The following is a 22,333-nucleotide window of genomic DNA, read 5'->3' on the forward strand; positions in this document are numbered from 1 at the left end:
AAAGTGCCATGGACTGCCAAAAGAACCAATAGATCTGTTTGGAAGAAGTGCAGCCAGAGTGCTCCTTGGAGGTCAGGATAGTTAAGCTTCGTCTCTCATACTTTGGACACATTGTCTGGAGGGAACAGTCGCTGGAAAAGGATGTCATGCTGGGTAAGATGGAGGGTCAGAGAAAAATAGGAAGACCCCCAACGAGATGGATCAGCCAGATGGCATCGTTGATGACGTCAAGTGTGGCAGCGGTAGTGAGGTTGGCCCAGGATCGGACATTGTTTCGTTCTGGTGTGCAGGGGGTCGCTATGATTCAGTTCCGACTTGATGGCACCTGACAACTGGATTGGTTAGCATGTTGGTATAATTTTGTTCTTCTAGTTAGAATTAGTAGAATGGCATTATATCGTGTATTGACTAATATTTGTGTATGCATAGTATTTTTTGAATATTGAATAAAAGAAACATAATAAAGAAAAAAACTCATGTGCAATCAATTATTTTATTTGCAATCAAGCATATAAAATATGAGAAAAATAGATAGAAAATGAATAAGTTCTGGTTCAACAAGACTTTTTAAATTTTTTTTTATTTTTTTTAAGGCATTGTACTTAAATGTGATCGCTGTTGTTAATTGTCATTGAGTTGGTTCTGTCTCATAGTGACTCTGAATAGGGTTTCTTAAGAGTGATGGGTGGGTTTGAACTGAAGACCTTGCAGTTAGGACTCTAGTGAGTATTTTTAGTGCTTCACCAGGACTTGTTAATATGATACATGCGAATAAAATTTTGTTACATACATTTCAGTAATAAGAATATAGTGAATACATAACTGGTTATAATAAAGGAGAAAGCATCTTGAAAATAAAGAAGAGTTATGTTTGATGGAGTTCCAAAGTCTAGATTGTTATGCTAGAAAGTATTTTAGCATGAAAGGAAGTTATATCATCTAGCATCCTTTCTCTTTATCTCTTTTTCTTTTGCCCCATTTTCTTTTCTTCTCTCTCTTCTTCTTCTTAAATCAAATTCGAAGAAAATTTTCTCAGAACATTGTAAAATGTTCACTGATTACTTACCTTCTAACCATGACTAATTATATTGTCTTTATTTTTCATAAAATCTGAGAAATTTATATTGTCTGTTTTGTATATTGTTAGAATTTGGTGCAATAGGTTATTTGATTATGACCAGCATTTGAACAATGCAATACTTTTAAACAAATTGAATGAAGGAAATTTTTATGTTTGAAATATATATCTATTTTATTTTCAGAATTTAACTGATACCAAAAAGTGGTATGATTTTCTAAACATGTGTAGTGCATCAACCTCTTATTATTATTGAAGAAGCAATGTCTAAGTTTCCAATATCAGAGGGTAAACATTTTTTCTAAGATAGTTACTTCAATTTTATGGAGAATTTACTAGGTTTATAACTTTTTTTTTTTTTACTGAATGTAGTGTTCTAAAATATTCAGTGCTAGCTGTGTTTTTTCTTCTCTATTTAAAAATATTGCCTCTTGTAAATGCTTTACAAAATGGAAAAGCCAAAGATGTAAAAAAGAGCAAAATGAATCACATTTAATATAGAACCATTACAAATTTATTTTAAGCTTTAAGACAAATATAAGGTTGATATATAAATTTAATTAGATAAGTATTTTATTCATACATCTTATGTAGAATTAACTTTGGGTTAGCTTCCTAAACACTAAACAACAATGTTGTTGTTAGGTGCTGTTGAGTCAGTTCCAATTCATAGCAAACCTATGCACAACAGAACAAAACACTGCCCAGTCCTGCACCATCCTCACAGTTGTTGCTATGCTGAGTCATTGCTCATGCCACCATGCCAATTCTTCTCATTGGGGGCGGGGGGTCTTCCTCTTTTTCACTGACTCTCCACTTTCCCAAGCGTGGTGTACTTCTCCAGAGACTGGTTCCTCCTAATGTTATATTCAAAATATGAGAGACAAAATCTTACCATCTGCCTTCTAAGGAACAATCTAGCTGTACTTCTTCCTACATAGATTTGTTTGTTCTTCTGGCAGTCCATATTATTATATAGTAGAATACATCATAATGATTCAGTCGATAAAGAGATAATGGTTCAAGGATGATGAAATAAACAGCTCAATTAAAGAAAAATACTATGGCTCATTCATGGAATGGGAGTGAGGAAAATGTTGACCAGGAATTGCTACAACATTGATTCTATCTGGCCCCACAATTATCCAGCAATGTCAATATCTTTTTAGCAGTATTTTTGGATGATCACTACATTTTTACATAATATCTTCCTTTTCCCACCACAAGGTGAAAATATATGAACTATCTTAAAGATAAAGAATATCTGAAACTAGTAGCTTCATAAATTATACTGTTTGAGAATACTTAAATTTGCCAGTATGTATGTTTAAGAGTACTTGAATTTGCCAGGATATACTCAAAGCAGCATATGAGTATATGCTGGCAGATTTAGGTGCTCTCAAACAGGTTAATTTATGAGGTTACTAGTTTCAGACACTCTTGACTTTTTTAGATAGTTTTTACATGTTTAACTTAGGGGGTCGTTATCCAAAATTATAGAGTGATCATCCAAAAATAAAGCTTACTGCTAGAAAGATATTGACATTGCTTGAGAATTGTGGGACCAGGATGGAAACAAGGATGTAATATTTTCCTATTTGACATCTTCCTCTCTCCCTCCCCTGAATGAGTCATATTGTATTTCTTTTTAATTGACCTGTTTATTTTTGTTTCCTTGAATCATTATCTGTTTATTGATCGAGTCATTATGATACATCCTACTACATAATAATATTGTGTGATACATTAATGGATTCCAGTATATAATAAATTTTTAATAACTCCAGTTGGTCATACAGTTCAGTAACTGCATATGGCTGGGTCAAACTTATTCACCAAGACTGCACATCACTTAAGTAATAGCTTTGTCAGCCATTTTCGAGTACACTTTGTACATAATTGACAATGTTCATTTTTCAAGTGTCAAAGCAACAAGAAGAACAAAGTATTTTTAAAAAACGACAAATATATTCTTAACATCTCTATTGCTGAACTCTTCTTTAAGCTTTGTTTCACTCAACTACAAAATGAAACTAATAATACAGTACAAATCAAAGGTTATTGTGTGAATTAAATGAATTCATATATACGGTGTTCTTTTTGCCCTGTCCAACTCATACTTCATGTTGAAGCTATTTCTCAATAACAAATGTCTGCATATGTTCGTTTCTTATAATCTTAGCCAATAACTTTAAATTGACCATAGAATAAAACAAAATTCTTCGATATGGCAACTGATTCTCTCCTTGAGTTACTTCACTCTTACTTCCATTTCCAATTTCTAACTTAAACAACATGTTCTAACCTTAATTTTCACCAGACTTTCCCTTCTACCTAGCCCATTTTCCCATGCCAACTCTTTGTATCTTGGAAGATTTCTCCAACCTTGTCTCTGAAGTCTATGTTAGGCACATCTCATGAGTTCTAACAGCACTCTACTTTTTTCTATCACTGCCTTGGTTACAATGAATTGAATTGTTTGTCCGATGCTTACCCTACAGTGTCAACACCAGGACTCCAAAATACAATAAGAATTTGCATTTTTTAAAAAAGCTGAAATAAATAAAATACATACACCATAGTTGTATGAAATACGATATAGGAAACTGAGTTAATATCAGAATCTAAACAATTTCAAATGAACGGCAGTCAATCATAAAACATTTACAAAGAGAAAGTACTTGTTGTGGAGTTCCTGGGTAGTACACACACTTACTGTGCTCAATTACTAATGAAAAGATTGAAAGTTTAAGTCCACCAAGAAGTGCCTCAAAAGAAAGTCCTGACTATTTACTTCTGAAATTGTTTTCTAACTATGAAAAATTAGCCATTGAAAGCCATGTAGATTATAGTTCTACTTTGACACACATGGGTTGCCAATAAGTTAAGTAGACTCCATAACAACTCATTTTTCTTTTAACATTTAATGTGGGCCTTAAACAATAAAACTGGAGCAAGTGAAGAGATCTTTTTGCTCAATGACAAAGCTAGGCAAGATACATAAAGTACACTTATGAAATCATGATACAGATAAAGAAGTTGAATGGCAGAAATAAGTTTAATTTTAATGATAACCAATTGAAAGTTGAAAATGGAAAGAGACATGATTCTAAAGGTGGTTGTGACAATTGCTTTCAATTAGAGAGAAATAGAAGAAAGAATTCCAGGGTGATTTGAAGTTTCAAATTCTGTTTGATTTGAAGAATTTTCATCTTAAGCACTATATTCAGGGAGATGAAGGACAGGTACTCCTTTTGGGATGGGAGATACAGTAAATTTAGCTTGTGTTCTTTTTGAGATATATTGATGACAGAGTGAGCATTTTAGAAGTTTGAAATACAGATTTGGATTTTGGAAAAAAAGATGTCAAAGCCAAAAATGGAGAGAAGTAGTTAATATTGTGGCTAATTATGATATTGAGAGAGGAGAAGGAAAGTGAAATATAGATTGTTGAAAATTTCTAAGATGAAGAGGAATGAATGGAAGATTAAAACCAGAAGTTTCAGGGCAACCATTTTGCATTGCAAAAGCCACACAAGAGAGTTTGAAGAAATAAATTGTTAACCTGGAGATTTGCTCTATTTCTGTAGGGATGTACAAGGACAGAAGAAATATGGCAAATTTTCAGGAGCGTATGGTCTAGTCTCACACAGAACTGACCTTTGAATTTATTTTCTCTCTCTTCTTTTCCTAGTTAAGACACTTTTGACAATTAACTTCGGTAAGCCTCCATTATATAACAGATAGAATAGAATTACTATTAGTTCCTACTTCAAAAATTGGTTCTCAGGATTAATGCACATGTAAAGCTCTCAGAAGAGTCCCTGAAATAGAATAAACACTTGTATCATCGAGAGCATCAATGCTGAATAGAATGATGCAAGTGTTTGCATTGTCTAATACAGTATATTCTAAGTACATGTAGCTATTGAGATATCAGAATGAGGCTAATGTGACTGAGACACTGAATTTTATTTCATTTTAATTAATTTTCATTTGATTTTAAGAGTTACTTACGACTAATGTCTACCATTTTGGGCAGTTCTTCTCTGGAGTGTTGATAATAAGATGTTTAGAGTAAGAAAACACACTATTTATCTGTCACCTAAAATTTTTGAGGTCAGGGATCTAGATTGGTGAGGATTCTCTGCTCCATGTGGTCTTTCAGGAACTCAGCTCTCTTCAACTAATGTTCATCTTAGTTTGAAAGTTTGATGCTATCTCTGATCCAAGTCTCTGCTCCAGCTTGTGGAAGGAGATTTTATTTTAAGGAAAACTTGAATAACAGTGTTTCCATTCTATTTCTACTGGTGGAAAGTACTCAGAGGATTTGAGCTAGCTATGAAAGAGACTAGGTGTCCATATACAATCTATTAGTTATAGAAAACAAAGCAGAAAAGTTAGAAACAATGAACAGTCAATCACAATGTGATAAATATAAATTGTTGTTATTAATGATGTTGTTTGTCTAGCTACAATGGATAAGTTATTCTAGTAATAGTTATGGGTGACACATTTCTTCATTTTAGAGCTCTGTAGCCACTCATCTATTCTAGATCTCCTAGTCAGATAATGAAGGTCTCAAAGAAAAGACACTAAAGAGTACTTACCCTGTTATGTTTTTTGAGTGAGGATAAATGGTGTACTACACACCTGTTGCTGGAGAAGGATATCATGTTTGGTAAGGTGCAGGGTCAGAGAAAAAGAGGAAGACCTCCAATGAGATGGATTGGCCAAGTGGCAGCATTGATGGACTCAAGTGTGGCAACAGTAGTGAGGTTGGCTCAGGATCGGACAGTGTTATGTTCTGCTATGCATAAGGTCGCTATGAGTTGTTATCGACTTGATGGCACCTAACAACAACAACAACAAAACACCTGTTATTTGCTGATCAGCATCTACTACTCCTATTCAGGTGCTGTGTCTCACATTTCCTTGGAACTAAATTTTCTTCCATTAGCAATGTTATTCTTTTGGAGTGAGATTAACTTCTGTATGAATTACAAGAGTGGTGCTGTAGTATAAGCATTGGACCTCAAGGTGAATTTGAACAGCAAGCTCAGCAGTTCAAAATTACCAGCATCTCCTTGGAAAACTTATACAGGGTTGCTATGAGTCAGAAACTCAATGGCACTTAACAATAGCAATGATTTTTGCAACTGTCTAATTTGGGGGAGGAATTGTTATTTGAGTTTCAAAGATGACTCACCACAGCTAAACTAATCAGAAAGAACATTACATTTTATGCTGAATATGATTGATCCAGAATTGGGTATGTGACTTAAACATATACCATGCCTGGGGATCTTATGAATTTTACCTGAACTACTGACTTGATGGCACATAGAAACAACAAAGGATAATATAATGTTTAGAATGGCTGCAGCTTTAAGATGAGAGCCATAGCTTATTTGATTACTAAAGCCATGCCTAATGCATGCAACCTGGACTTTTTAATGATTGATCCAAGAAGTAATTTTTTAAATTCAATTTGAGCTGAACTTTCCTGTTGCCAGAATTGGAAATATTCTTAATAATCTGTAAAGGAATAGGGGATATCTTCATCATCAATAATCCCAGACTTAATTTGTTCCTAAGAAAAAAATTAAGTTTCATAATTATTGAAATGTATAATTTAACCTTTCATTTCAAGTCAAAAAACAGAATTTCACAGAAAGGAAACTTAATTAAAGTGACTTATTGCAAATTGGTAAATGCTTTGAAGGTAAACAAAAAATGAGTAGGTGTGGTTAAGCTGATAGAAAAATATGTAGAAAGTACCTATTATACTTAGACTGGAAGAACAAAAGAGGAAATTGCATTGCCCAGATCTCACTGAGCAATAATAGGATTGCCACAGATTATAGGAAGTGAAAAGTCCACATATCCCCTGATGCACAGAAACTTGCTCTTCCATTGTTGTCAGTAGAGGCAAAGACCACAGCCTGTGTTGCTGAAGTAGCTGTCTGACATATTTAGAACTGTACTGCCTAAGGAGGAACACATTCATCTATCATTGCTGCTGTAATGCTGAAAGCAGGGAAAAAGAAAATGACTTATATTCTTATTCCACCTTCCTATTCCTGACCAATGTCTTGCATGGGCCAAGAACATATAATTTGCACGCTGTAAAAAATGGAAGATGAAGCTCAGACAGCATATTAAAGACAAGCACATAAATACCTGACCATGGTATTTTCAATAGCTTCATATGCATGCAAAAGCTGGACAGTGAATAAAGGAGACCATAGAAGAAGTGATGCTTTTGAGTTATGGTGTTGGAGGAGAATATTGAAAGTGTCACAGGCTGCCAAAAGAACCAATAGATCTGTTTTGGAACAAGTACAGCCAGAGTGTTCCTTGGAGGCCAAGATGGCTAAACTTTGTCTCTCATACTTCAGACATATTGTCAGGAGGGACCAGTCTCTGGAGAAGGATATCATATTTGGTAAAGTGGAGGGTCAGAGGAAAAGAGGAAGACCCCCAATGAGATGGATTGGCCAAGTGGCAGCATCGATGGACTCAAGCATAGCAACAGTAGTGAGGTTGGCCCAGGATCGGGCAGTGTTCTGTTCTGATGTGCATGAGGTCACTATGAGTTGGTACCGGCTCGATGGCAGCTAACAGTTACAACAAGGGAGAGGAAAAGAAGCCCTGGCAGCATCATTGTTAAGTGTTTGACTGCAAAATGAAAAGTCAGTGTTTGGAACCCACCAGATCCTTTGTGGTAGAGAGATGACAACCTTGGATACCCTATGGGGCAGTTCTACTCTGGTTTACATGGTCACTATCAGTCTGAATTCAAGGATACACAGCAGGAGATGAGTGTTCAAGAACAGAGAGGACTTATTTGGGTTATTTTATTGTCCTAAAGAGTTTTATGTTGGAAGAGTTTCTCTAACATCTACCATAGAGACGGATATCTTTTTTCTAATTTTAAATAAATGTTACCAACTTAGAGTGCAAATTTGTTATTGTTGTTGTTGTCAGGTGCCATCGAGTCGGAACCGACTCATAGCGACCCCATGCACAGCAGAATGAAACAATGTCCAATCCTGGGCCAACCTCACTACCGCTGCCACACTTGAGTCCATCAATGATGCCACCTGGCTAATCCAGAGTGCTGGAAATATGCAAATTTAGAGTGCTGGAAATATGCCCTTAGATCAGGACTTCACAGATTCCAGTTAGAAAGGTATTTATTTTATTGTTATCAATAATAACTCCCACTCAGTCTATTGTGATTATAGTGAGGTTTACTTAAACTCCTTAATATGTACAGCCAGAATGCTCCTTAAAAAAAGGATGGTGAGGGCTCGCCGAGTTTTCCAGAAGTGTGCGGATCTTGTCTCATGTCCACGCTGAGCCATCCTAGCATTTTCTTTACAGTTTCTCAGTCTCTTCCTCAGCATGTCGGCTGTGAAGACCCTGAATCCCAATGCTGAGGTGACCCAAGCCCAGGCAGCCTGGCGGTCAACAGTAGCACGGGGCCAGGGGCTACAGGACATGCTGAGGACCAATCTGGGCCCAAGGGGTACCATGAAGATGCTTGTTTCTGGTGCTGGAGACCTCAAGCTTACTAAAGATGGAAATATGCTGCTTCATGAAATGCAAATTCAACACCCAACAGCCTCCTTAATAGCAAAAGTAGCAATAGTCCAGGACGATGTAACTGGTGACAGTATGACTTCCAACATTCTGATCATCAGTGAGCTGCTGAAACAGACTGACCTGTTTTTCTGAAGATGCAGACATTTCTGAAGGTCTGCATCCCAGAATCTTCACTGAAGGATTTGAAGCTGCAAAGGAAAAGGCACTTCAGTTTTTGGAACAAATCAAAGTAAGCAAAGAGATGGACAGAGAAACCCTGATAGATGTGGCCAAAACATCTCTGCATACTAAAGTTCATGCTCAGCTTGCTGACGTCTTAACAGAGGCTGTAGTTGACTCCATTTTGGCCATTAAAAAACAAAATGAACACATTGATCTTTTCATGGTTGAAATCATGGAAATGAAACATTGATCTGAAACTGATACAAGCCTAATCATAGGACTCGTTCTGGACCATGGGGCATGGCATCCTGATATGAAGAAAAGAGTAGAAGATGTGTACATCCTCACTTGCAATGTGTGTTTAGAACAAGAAAAAACAGAAGTGAACTCTGGCTTCTTTTACAAGAGTGCTGAAGAGAGAGAGAAACTTGTAAAAGCAGAAAGAAAATTCATTGAAGATAGAGTTAAAAAAATAGTAGAACTGAAAAAGAAAGTCGTGGTGATTCCACTAAAGGATTTGTTGTTATTAATCAAAAGGGAATTGACCCTTTTTCCTTAGACACCCTTGCAAAGGAAGGCATAGTGGCTCTGCACAGAGCCAAATGGAGAAGCATGGAGAGGCTGACACTTGCCTGTGGTAGAGTGGCTCTAAATTCTTTAGATGACCTAAATCCTGACTGTTTGGAACATGCAGGACTGGTCTTTGAGTACACATTGGGAGAAGAGAAGTTCACCTTTATTGAGAGGTGCAATAACCCACACTCTGTCACACTCTTGATCAAAGGACCAAATAAGCACACACTGACTCAAATCAGAGTTGCAATATGCAATGGCTTGAGGGCCATCAAAAATGCTATCAGTGATGGCTGTGTGGTTCCTGGGGCTGTTGCCATGGAAGTGGCAATGGCAGAGGCTCTGATGAAACATAAATCCAGTGTCAAGGGCAGGGCCCAACTGGGGGTCCAAGCATTTGCTGACCCGTTGCTTGTCATTCCCAAGGTTCTTGTGCAGAACTCAGGTTTTGACCTTCAGTAAACACTAGTGAAAGTTCATTCAGAACATTCTGAATCAGGTCAACCTGTGGTTGTCAACTTGAACACAGGTGAATCAATGGTGTCAGCAGAAGCAGGCACATGGGATAACTATTGTGTAAAGAAATAACTTCTTCACTCCTGCACTGTAATTGCAACCAACATTCTCCTGGTTGATGAGATCATGCGAGCTGGGATGTCCTCTCTGAAAGGTTGAATTGAAGTGTCCCTTATATGGTACGAACTGTGAAGACTGTAGAGGGATCTGAGGAACAGAGCAGTGGAATTTGTTGTTGAAGCTTTGAATGATTCCTTTCTGCTCCCATCTTGACACAGATCACTGTCATCTATTCAAATTCTGAAGTTTGAGATTAAAATTACAGTGTTTTTCAATTGCACCAAAGCAAGTCCTGTTACCCACTGAATGGGTGGTTTTCCTTTAGGTACAGTGGCCTAAAAGTCCATGTTAAATAAGCATGTTATCTAGTTAATAAATAATCCTTCAAAACCCAAAAATAAATAAATAAAAGGATGGTGAGACTTTGTCCCTTGTCCCTTGGGCATATTATCGAGAAGGAATAATCCCCAGAGGATGCCATGCCTGGTTAAGTGAAGGGTCATTAAAAAGAGGAAGACCTTCAGTTGGATGGATTGACCCAGTGACAGCAACAGTGGGCTCATACAACCATTGTGAGGATGCAGCAGGACCAGGTAGTGTTTTGTTCTTTTGTGTATAGGGTTGCTGTTATCCAGAACTATCTAGATGGCACTTAACAACAGTAACAAGAACAACATGCTCAGCTTAAAGCCAGAACCACTAAATTTGAGAAACAAAATTCAAAATATCCAAGAATTTTGGTGTGGCACTGTGAATATGCACTGGACTGCAAGGCCGTTTAAATCATAAGATTGGCAGTTCAAACTTACCAACCGCTCCTGGGAAACTCTATGCAGGGTTGTTATGAATGGGAACCAACTCAATGGCACTTAACAATAACAATATCCTAAAAATTGGCTTTATATATGATATATATTGAAGATTCTTAATCTCCTACTACAGCTCTCACAGTATTTTAGTTTTCCTTTCCATAACACATAGTAAATTTGACACATACTAGTGTATCCACTGTGTCTAAAGGACCCCAGGTGGTGATGTAGGTTAGATGTAAATTCAGTTGTTAAAACCCACCAGTTGCTCCATGGGAGAAAGATGAGACTGTCTGCTCCAGTAAAGATGTACAGTCTTGGAAACCATGTATAGGGCCAGTATGAATCAGAATCAACTCAGTGACAGTGAATTTGGCTCAGAATGGGTTTAATATAGTCAAGCAGTGTAATCAGTTAATGTACTTGATTAAAGGTTTCAGTCCAACTAGAAGCACCTCAGATAAAAGATCAGGCGATATATTTTCAAAATATTAGTTACTGAAAACCCTATGGAGGATAGTTATAGTCTGACACACATGTGGTCATCAGGTCTCAGAACCAACTTTATGTCAACCGGAGGTAAATAGAGTTGAAGTATGTTTCATTTGAGATCACAGCTCCTTTTGTAAACTGTTAATCTTCAAAATTGATTATGACTTGTTTGGCAAAGGTTTTTATAAAGAAGATTTAAAAAATAGTATTTCCTAACACTGAATCTATGACACCGTTCAACAGCACAGTTTAGTTACCTTTTTAGTTGTTTGGTTTCTATATCGGATACTGAAATATTGTTGTAAAGTAATTGTCATTGATTAAAAAAATTAAAGTGTACCTTAGAAAGGGCTGAGATGCGCTAGGACTTAGAATATAATGCAGAAAGATGCTGACTATTTGGTGCAATTCTGGTTTTGCCTTTGTGAATGCTATTTTGACAGAGAAATAATCTCTCATTATTTACCTCAGAATGATCCAAAGAAAAATGAATATTGCATTTCTTTGAAAATGCAGGTCGACATAGGAAAGGTTGAAGGAATCAGTGAATCATTTCTCTAATATATTTTTACCACCTCAGCATAGTTCATTAACCTAATGGATTGTTTTGTAGTGGATGATTTTTTTTATTTTTTTAATCTGTATACTAAAATGACATATGGAGCCTTCCCACTTTAATGGTCACTTAACCTTCACTCTGGGAAAGACTTAAGTGAATTCAAAATTTGTATTAAAATCCATACCATCTATCTCAGACATTAAGTAGCTATAATCTTTGATTGGTTCCCAGATCATAACAAAAAATATTGGAAACGCCTTTGTCTTAGATCTCAGGGAATGTTTATTGTTTGGAAAAATTCTCCTCAGGGTCCTATTTTGTTTTTTCATCCATTCTTCAGTTTTCAGTTTTACTTGCTGTAATCTTAAAAGAACATTGTTTTAAGGGATTGGCTTTCTGATCTATAGAATCAGCACTGCACTGAGAACACAAGGTTGGAGGTTCAAACCCTCCATATGCTCCTTGGAAACCCTATACAGGGTCACTATGAATCAGAACCAATTCAATTATATTTAATAACTTGTTATTGTTGTTGTTATGTGCCATGGAGTTGGTTCTGACTCATAGCGACCCTGTACAGGGTTTCTGAAGCTGTGGATCTTTACGGGAGCAGAAAGCCTCCTCTTTCTCCCATGGAACAGCTGGTAGTTTTGAACTACTAACCCTGAGGATAGCAGCCCGATTCATAACCCCTACGCTACCAGAGCTCCTTACTATAACATAGAAATGTATTAGAGACTTCTTGACTTACTACTCAAAGTATTATATGTTTAAAAATGATAAAGGAAAGAGCTATGTTTATTTACAAATTAGAATTTTATGTGGTACATAAATTATTTAGGCAAAAGCAATGTGTTCATTCATTCATTCACAAAAGTATTTATTGGGCAGTTGTTTGATGCCAGAAAATTTATTGGATTCTGGCTCTACAAATAAAAATAAAAGAAGGCTCCTCACTTTCCAGAGTTCAAATTCTAATAAAGAAAAACAAGCAAACAAACAAACAAACAAAAAAAACCCCACCAAACCCATTGCCTTCAAATCTGACCCATATAGACTCTATGGGTCAGATTGTAATTGCTCCATAGGGTTTCTGAGGCTGCAAATCTTTATGGACGGGAACTGTCACTTGCTTCTCCCACAGTGTGGCCGGTGGGTTTGGTAGGTGAGCAGCCCAACACTTAACCCATTGCACCCCTGTTGTTTAGAACCATTGATTTGGTTGCAACATTTTATAGTGTTTCTGAGGAGTGGCTGGTAAGTTTGAACCATTGACCTGGAGTGCTTATTCTACAGCACCACACTAGGATGCCACCATACCGCTGGACTCCTACTATTAAAGAAATTCAACAGGTAAATAATCATAATATATGAATATTATTATGATAAAGGAAAGTGAAGACAACAGAGAATAATAACTCTTATCCCAAAATGCTTCTGGTGTGGCACTGTAGGGTAAGTGCTAGATTACATGGTCTGTTTGAACCACAATGTTAGCAGTTCAAACTCCCAAGTTGCTCCTTGGAAATCCTATACTGGGTTGCTATGAGTCAGAAATGACTAGACAGCACTTAATAACAACAAGCCCATAGAAGATTGCTAGACAGAAGTCTTAATTTCAAGATGATAAGAAGAAGAGTTGGAAATAGTGGAAAACACAAGGGAGGGTCTTAGAGGACTATTACCGCTATGCTGGGCATAATTAGAACAGATTTAACTGGAATCAGGTTTTCATATGCAAACAGTAATATAATTGGGTTACTTTTAAGCATATTTCAAGTAGATAATGATGGTAGAGAAACCTATCTAGGAATGTGGTTTGAAAGCAGAAAAAAAGAAGGAATTTAAGTTAATGTGAAAGAGACTTACTTAGTCCTCTGCCATTGCAAGGTTTAATGTAAAGTGCTGGTCACTAGTGTAAACTAGCATCAAATTTGTTTTAAAGTTATAATTCATTACAGTCTGGAAGCTCCACTGAAATTTGTCTACCATGAGTGACTCTGCTTTTATTTGAAATACCAGTGGCATAGCTTCCAACATCAAAATAATATACAAGTCACCTCAGTACAACACACAGATGTATGGGTAGTGGCTGTGTTTTAGTATAATGCTGAAAGCAATGCTACCGGCATGTCAAATATGACTAAGAGTTGGAAGGAAAACCTAGCAATCTACTTCTAAAAGTAACCAGTAAAAATGCTATGGATCACAAAGTGCTGGGAGATGAACACCCCAGGTTAGATGGCACTCAGTATACTTAGTAACAACAACCATAAACTTGAGTGTACAAATGATTGTGGAAAAGGTGGGCCACATTTCCGTCTTTTGTACATGTGTCACCATGAGTTGGAAACGAGTTAACAGTAATGGACTGTAATTCAGTCTAGGGGAAGGAGAATAGGTAGGGTGGTTGTGGCAATAGGGAAGTTCAGGAGACAACCAAAATCAAGCTCTATAAATGACTGTTTACATAAGAAACTCCCATCCCAAAGGGGCTTTGATTCTGTTTAACATATGAGCTAGTAATGCACAAGCTAATGCTGTTGGATCTAAATGCAGAATTTACAACTTTAAGCACTGGATCATAAGAAACTATAGCTTCCTTCTCTTGAATTTGCAAGTCTTTGCTTTATGTTCTATATCTGCACTCTGAAAAATGCATGCTCACTTACACAGCTTTCAAAGAAGAAGGAAGCAGGTCACAGTCAGCCAGAATACTGCAAATAGAATAGGAAATTATTATTCGGGTTGATGAAGCCCAGTTCTGCCAAGAAAGAGCTCCAGTCAGACTTCCTAAAGAGTGCTGAAGTTCCTTTAAGTCAGCACTTCCACCACAATTCTGGTTTTCAAAGAACTTTTAACTAACAAACAGTCTTTGTGATTCTGTCAGAATTTTGTTAGCTTGACTCAAAAGAGGTTGTTAATTTCTCACTAATGGTGGATTATAATAGAGAAAAATATGCAAATCATACAAAGAATATGAAGCCATAATGATCTTTAGTCATTTCCTCATTTGTTTTATACAGGTTAAAACAAAATAAATCTATGACTCAAATAAAGATATTTATTTTTAAAGTTGCTTTCTACTGATAAAAGATTACATGATGTTTTCTGAGTGTATTATATAATAACTCAACACCTTTTAATGCCATTCTCTAAACCTCTTGCTTTATATCTTTAGGAAACTTATGATGCACTTTTCAATGCTCACTTGAAATAGCCACTCATCATTTGGCCTCTCCTGAGCCCACTTTTCTAAGAAGAATGAAATGCACCATCACCTAGTACAGTAAATATGTTATACATATTTTGATATTTACACTTTTTACAATTAGATTTTTTTGATGTCTCTTTCTTAATGTAGATAAAACAACTTTGATAATACCATACATTTATTGAGTATGTTCTAGATGCATTATTTGATTTTTTTCAACTAATCCTTGGAAGATTCTTCTGAGATAAATTCACAGTTTACAGATGAGGAAACAAAGACACAGAAGAGACTTTCTCAAGATTACACATTTAAGCAATTTGTTAAGCAGTTTTCTAAACACAAAAAATCTGACTACAGAGGATGTCTTAAACCCAAAACTCTAAATGATAGATTTTATATAAAAGAAAACTTTATAATTATGGGCTCAAAAACACGATGGTCAAATTTTTTGGTGCAAAGTAGTAAGAGAGGACTATCAGTTTATGCTCAAATATAATCATGTGTTTCCTCCTATGTTATCAAAATCAGCAGCATCATTAGCTTGCCATCTGTGTAAGTGACGCTTAGACACACAACATGCTTTATGCTAATTTTTCTTCTTTACTTGCATTTTGTCACTCTTCTTGGAATTAGGTCACAAACATTCTTCAAAGACAGTCTTGAAACAAGAGATATAACTTTCTGAAAATGATTCTGTTGATCAAAATGTTTTCTGGGAATTTGAATTAAATTCTAGGCATTTTCAAATTGAGGGAAAATCTTCATGTGCTCCTTCTAAGACCTCACATCTGAGACTTTTCTTTTCTATTACCTTCATGAGGAGGAAGTTAATTTCCATTTATTTTTAATTGTGCTGCCTTATGTCTTTTAAACATATGCATTGTGCAGTTAAAGCTTTCTACTATATTTATGTATGTTATTTGAGGAATAGATTTGTTTATCTGGTTTTAATTTGGGCTCCTGGAAGAAATAAGACTTAGAAATATGATAAGTATTTTATAAGACCTTTGAAATGAATATGAGTGCTAGTACTAAAAATTAGATGATATTAAAGACTCAGAAATCTGTTAATTCTACAGTAAAGGCATCTGTTTCCATATGAAAGAGGAAAATGTTACTTGGCAAGTAGAACTTCTTGCCAAATAATGATGTCATCCTTGGTTATTGCTTGATATTCTGCTTCCCGCTTCAGTTTTATCTTGACTTTAGGTGAAAGTTTTTCTCATGGCACTGTAGTATCATGCTCAATATTACATTTAGCAATTATCTTGAAATATACACATGTGAAATGGATTATTGTAATGCAAATTTGTTTGTTTTGTAAAATCTTCCAACCCTATTTTGGGCTGTCAGTAGAACAAATAGCAGCAATGAACAAATACTGTATAAGTTACTTCTCATTTATATAATTTTACTGTAAATTTCTATAACTTTAATAGTTATTTCATTTACCTTTCCATGTGAGGGAAGAAAGAAAACTGCTGGATATGAAAGCATATTCAGAATATTCTTATCCAGCTTTTGTTTTTCATCCATTAGAGCACACTTTCATGCTCAAATCTCTAATTTGGGTCCTTTATAGTTTGCTTTAAGGAGCTCTCGTAGCGTAATTGTTATGACTCGGGCTGCGAACCGCAAGGTCAGCAGTTGGAAACTACCAGCTGCTCCGCGGGAGAAAGATAAGGTTTTCTGCTCCCGTAAAGATTTAAAGCCTCGGAAACCCTGTTCAGGGTCGCTATGGGTCGGAACCGACTCGACGGCACATAGTTTGCTTTGGTGGTGTAATGGTTAAGTTTTTGGCTGCTAACCAGAAGCTCAGTGGTTCAAATCCCTTAGCTGCTGTGCATTAGAAAGATGTGTCAGTCTGCTGCTTTAAGACTTACAGCCTTGGAAACCCTATAGTGTTGTTCTACTCTGTCTGTAGGATCACTATTAGTTGCAATTGGTTGGACAGCAATAGATATTGTTTACTATTATTGAAGTTCCAGGTCAATTTCTTTTCAGAAGAAATACATATATAAAATGATGTTTAATGATAAAATGCACATTTCTAGGTGTCATTATTTATATAGAGAATAAGAATGGCATGAGGATAATAATCCTACTGTGGTGCTGTAGGATAAGCACTGAACTACTACTAACTGCAAGGTCAGAGGTTCAAACCCACCCGGCATTCCTTGGAAACCCTATATAGGTTTGCTGAGAGTTGAAACTGACTTGACAGCAGTTAACAACAACAAACAGGAATATATCTGATGTGTGAAATCTTGATTTTGGAATTCTGACAATAAATTAATTAAAGTTTGCATATTTCAATTTAATGTTGGACAAGACACAGTAAGGGAAAATAATTAATGGAAGAAGTAAATTAGTTTGATATTTAGTCAATAGTGCACTGCTTATTGGAAAGAAGGGAGAGAAAATTAGAAAGGTAGATTGCTCATCTGTCATGAACATTATAATAAACATTTCAAGACATGAAATGCAGTTTGAATTACAAGTAAGATTTCTGAATTTTCTTGTGTTGTTACAAGTCTAGAATCTATTGGTCTACTGATCAATTAAAGATTCTCTGAGACACTAGTAAGTGCTCATCAGTTTCCTAAGTTTAAAACTTTCCTTGCACATAATGATGGCTCTATTTTCTGTCTTGCCCCTCCTGGTGAATATTGGACTTTTATTTTGATACAAAATATATCCTGTTACATGTTAAAAGTTGGTTCTCCTTGAATGTGTTTTTCCCTTTTCCTTATATCAGGTGAACTTGACTAGCAATGTCTTGTGAAGCAGGTTACTCTGTGAACCTTTATCCAAATGGCAAGTGAGTTGCTGTAGTTTACATTCATTTCTTCAGATGTCCTGCGCTAGAAAAGATCATACCTTCACTCAGAATTGCCAATTTTCCCTGAACCCACATGTCTCAAAGGTGCTGTTCATCTGAGATATGAATCAGTCCTAAGTGGATCTTCTTGATTGTCTTCATGCTCACTCAATTCACATTTTTTTCTGAATGTAATTCTTACCACATGTCAGGCTTAATCTACTATTGTACACTTTGGAGTAATGTAATGGTTCTTTATTAGATACACACCTTCATATACAAATCACTTCTACCCACATAATCTGTATGATTGTCTCTTGGAGCTTCACACAACTAATTTCCTCATGTCTTTGTTTATGTAATTGTTAGTAAATGACATAGGACTTACCATCTATCTGTATGTTTTACAACCATTTAATAAGATCGAAAAATCATAGCCCATGTTCTTTTCCACATTTTTATTTCCAATATTTGTTATCCTTAATATCAAATGTAAATGTTTATCTTCTATAGAATGGTGATCCAAAGTTTCAGAGTGAGTAGAATAGGCCGGTAGTTGTGGAAACAGCAAGAATAAATACAATCTGAGATGGCATAGCAAAGTGATCACTTTAAATATGAAAAAAAATCTTAGCAATTCACAGATCAGTTTGAAATGTCTTGCAAAAGAACAAAATGAATTCTGAAAATGTTTTGGAATACAATCCTACAAATTATAATGATAACACATGATTTAAAGTGTTTTACCTTGAACAATTACAACACAAACATATATTCATATTATCACAGCATACTTTTCTTCCCTATCAAAAAAAAAAAAAAAAAGGTTGATTTATAGCATTAAACTAGTCTCAAAATGTTAACTCACAGTAAGAGCATTTCTTGTAGCTTCTAATAGTATACATACTACTCTTGCAAAAGATAACAAAGTGTAGAACTATTTTCAGTTTATTTTTTTATCTTATGTCTAGGTTTATTTTCTTTTATCCGCATACCTGACTCTTACTCTACTCTCTCCTTCACTATAGCAACCATGTTGATGTGGTTATTGTGTGTTTATTCCCTGCATATGCTCATTTTCTAATGCTATTTTGTATATAGATGTTGATTATGACATATTTCAGCTTCTTTAAAAAATTAACTAATATATTTTTTTGTCATCTAAGTTTCTAGATGTATTTCTAACTTGTTGTTTTGAACTGCTACAGCATATTCCATAGTGTGCCACCACCACTGTGTACGTATCTGTTCTTCCTGCAACAGAGATCTAAATGGTTCCCTAAGCCTAATCGCTGCAAATAATCCTTCAATTAAGGTCTACCTATATGTTCTCTTAAATATGTTTATGATAATTTTCCTAAAATTTATAATGAGGAACAGATCTCTATATATTTTACTGAACTAAGTAATTCAACCAGCCCGGCTCTCCAGCATTGTCTTACTAATACACACTCCCATTGCAGATAATGAGTGATTCTCCATTCCAATAATTGTCATTAAAGCAGTTTTCTAATGTTTCTTTGCCAAATACAAGTAAACTGGCATGTCATTGTTGCTTTAATTTGTATTTCTGTTTCAACCATGAGTCATTTGTCTTATTGTTATGAACATTTTGGTTTTTTTGTACTGGAAAATGTTTGTACATATCTTTCGTTTGTGTTTGTTTTGGCATTTCAAGTATTTTCTGTGAGACATGTTGTCAGTACCGGAGCAACGCTCAAGTAACCCAATCTGTACTCAATTTATCAAGAATGAGGTTTTCTTTATTCAATTTTGCAAATCGGGCACCCAACCCACAGGCATGGACAGATGCACTGCAGGGCCAGCCCACAAATAGTTTTATTCCTCTGTCTCAAAAAAGCCCCTTTTTCAGTTCTACTTTTATTGGGTATTATGGAGTTTTATAATCCACCCGTACATCCCATTTCCCCTGCCCCCAGAGTAGCCTGAATAGTGCCCATGGTCTTAATGGCTATATTCTTATCTAAAGTTCCTAGGCCTAGAACAGATTTCTTTTCCCACTTCTCCAAATCCATCCTATTTATGTATCCCTGGGTGTGAACTAACAACCTATATCTGGTCTAGCAATCTCATGAATCCTTTATTCTTGAAGATGGACCATCTTGAGAATTTCTCACATTTTCTTGGTGATTTTCAGATTAATTTACCCATTTTTTAGCTTTTAAAATTTTGTTTTGAATGTTTAATTTAGGAACATTCCATTTCTCAAGGCAGGACATTCAAAGCCTCCTACAGGCACATCATATTATGTAGAAGTATACCTAAATGCATATCATTTTGTACCTTTATACCTATGTTCAATAGCTCCCTCTCCCTCTGTGTCCTTTTCTTATTCTCTAACTACTAAATTCCTAGGACTCTCCTCATATTGGAATAGCTTAATCATATTTTTAGCAAAGCAATCACAATACACTTCATTATTATGAATTTGTGCATATCTGTGAGAAGTGTTTTGCAGAAAGATGCTATCGGGGATTATCCTTGTATTAGCAATTTCTAGCAGGTAGTTATTACTCAGAAAAACTTTCATTGAATTTGTGAATGAACAAACAAATAAGAAGTAGTAGTAATTTCATTTATGAATTTCTATATTCCTTTGGAGTTTCAAAAACTTTGTGACGTAAGCAGTTATTCAGATTCTTGGACCCCTCTGAAATTTTAGGTTATGTTGAGAGGTTTATCCTGCTACATTAAATGACTATGGTTTGTATTACCCTAACTATAGAATGAAAGTCATTGGTGGTAGTTTTTGGATGACACCAAAGATTAAGTGCTTGGCAACCAATGAAACGTCTGGTGGTTCAAACCCTTTTAGAGTACATAAGGCCTTGTGGTCTGCTTCTGAAAAGTCACAGCCTTGAAAACCTTATGGAGTATTTCCAGTCTTTATACACGAGATCACCGTAAGTCGGAAATAACAGTAATAAGGAAACAACAGCAAATATGTAATGAAATATTTGCTTGGATGGTTTTATGCATCTCACAGAAATGATTAAGTAGAACTTACTTTGGTGAGTAGCAGTTCGTCTTGCTAATTATTTGGAAGTTGACATTCTGGCAATGTAAAATTTTTACAAATTAAATTTAACATTATATAAAAACAGTAATACACATGCATTATATTCTCACATATTCAAGTTGGAAAATAAACATTTCTAGGTACTTTTCCAATGAGTTTAGTTAAATGACCCTAAAGCCAGGTGTTCTAGCAGTGATGTAGGTAGTTTGCATCTAGGAAAATGCATTATAAACAAACTGTTAAATATAGCTTCTTCCAAAGGACATACAATCCAAAAGAGCCATTAATTTGCACATTGCTTAGCAACATATTCATAACATCTTAAAATTTTAGAAATTAAAGATGCAAAAAATTTAATCCTATAGCTGTTTCTATGTCTTGATGTAAGGTATGAAGACACATTTTTTATTATATATAACTTAAAAAATACATTCTAGGCAATACATCAGCAAGTAGTTTTGTTAAAAGCATATTTTAGAAGACTTTGGAATATTTTCTGCATTCAACAACTCTTTTTAGATTTTCAATGGCACCGTGGAGAGAGGAATGGTTAAAATCTGGGAAGAAAGAAATAGAATTTAAAATGAATTTGACATATCTGAGAATTGGTTAGTAGTAATACTATGTGTTGCTTTCAGTCTCCAATGCAGTGCTTGATCTGACTGCTAAAAACAGAACAAAGAAAATTCATTTAAATTTAAGCAAGAGTAATTTGGATCAAGCATAAGAAAAAGTCTTCCTGGTTCAAAGAGAATTTAGACATGAAAGTGGATTATTGATGAAAGCTGTATTTTTCCATTCACTAAAAATCATTAAATATGGACAAATCATGATTTGAAGCAAAAAGTTAGATATAGATAATACAGTAAAATGGATGACCGAACTCTAAATGTCTTTTTTTCATCTCCCTGCTTTACATATAGATTTTTTTCTCTCTACCATATACTTCAAATAAATTACTTGATGAAGATAGACACATATTTATTAAGTCTACATGAAATTATTATCATAATAAAACATAATATTTGCTGTTTACTTTAAACTAGAAGACTTTGTTGAGGAACTGATTGTTTATTATTGTTTTCGCTCTTCTTTTATGAAAAGCTAACTGCATTTCCCTGATTATTGTTGATTGAACAGCAAAGTCATTCTAGGCTCAAGGGCAATCACGAGAGTAGTTGCTGAGGTTCCCGTTGTTGTTAAAGTGCCATTGTGGCCCATGCTCCCGACCATTGATGAAAGGAGGCTGGTCTTACATAAGGCACAGGACAAAGAAACATGCATCCATGGAGAAAAACCCAAATGGAAACCCTGCTCTGGCCAAAGCAATTCTTCTAACTGAGCCAAATTGGAATCTATATGACAGGGCATGCTGCGGGTATAGCTCTATAAAAGGTG

The 22,333-nt window shown here is 35.5% G+C and overlaps 1 pseudogene; it reads left to right on the forward strand.

Annotated features, from left to right (window-relative positions):
• The first annotated feature begins 8,488 nt into the window (after positions 1–8,488).
• LOC102821861 lies at positions 8,489–10,099 on the forward strand (annotated as a pseudogene).
• Positions 10,100–22,333: the final 12,234 nt, after the last annotated feature.

Source organism: Chrysochloris asiatica, unplaced genomic scaffold (assembly GCF_000296735.1).
Source record: "Chrysochloris asiatica unplaced genomic scaffold, ChrAsi1.0 scaffold00009, whole genome shotgun sequence".
NCBI classification, from domain to species: Eukaryota; Metazoa; Chordata; class Mammalia; order Afrosoricida; family Chrysochloridae; genus Chrysochloris; species Chrysochloris asiatica.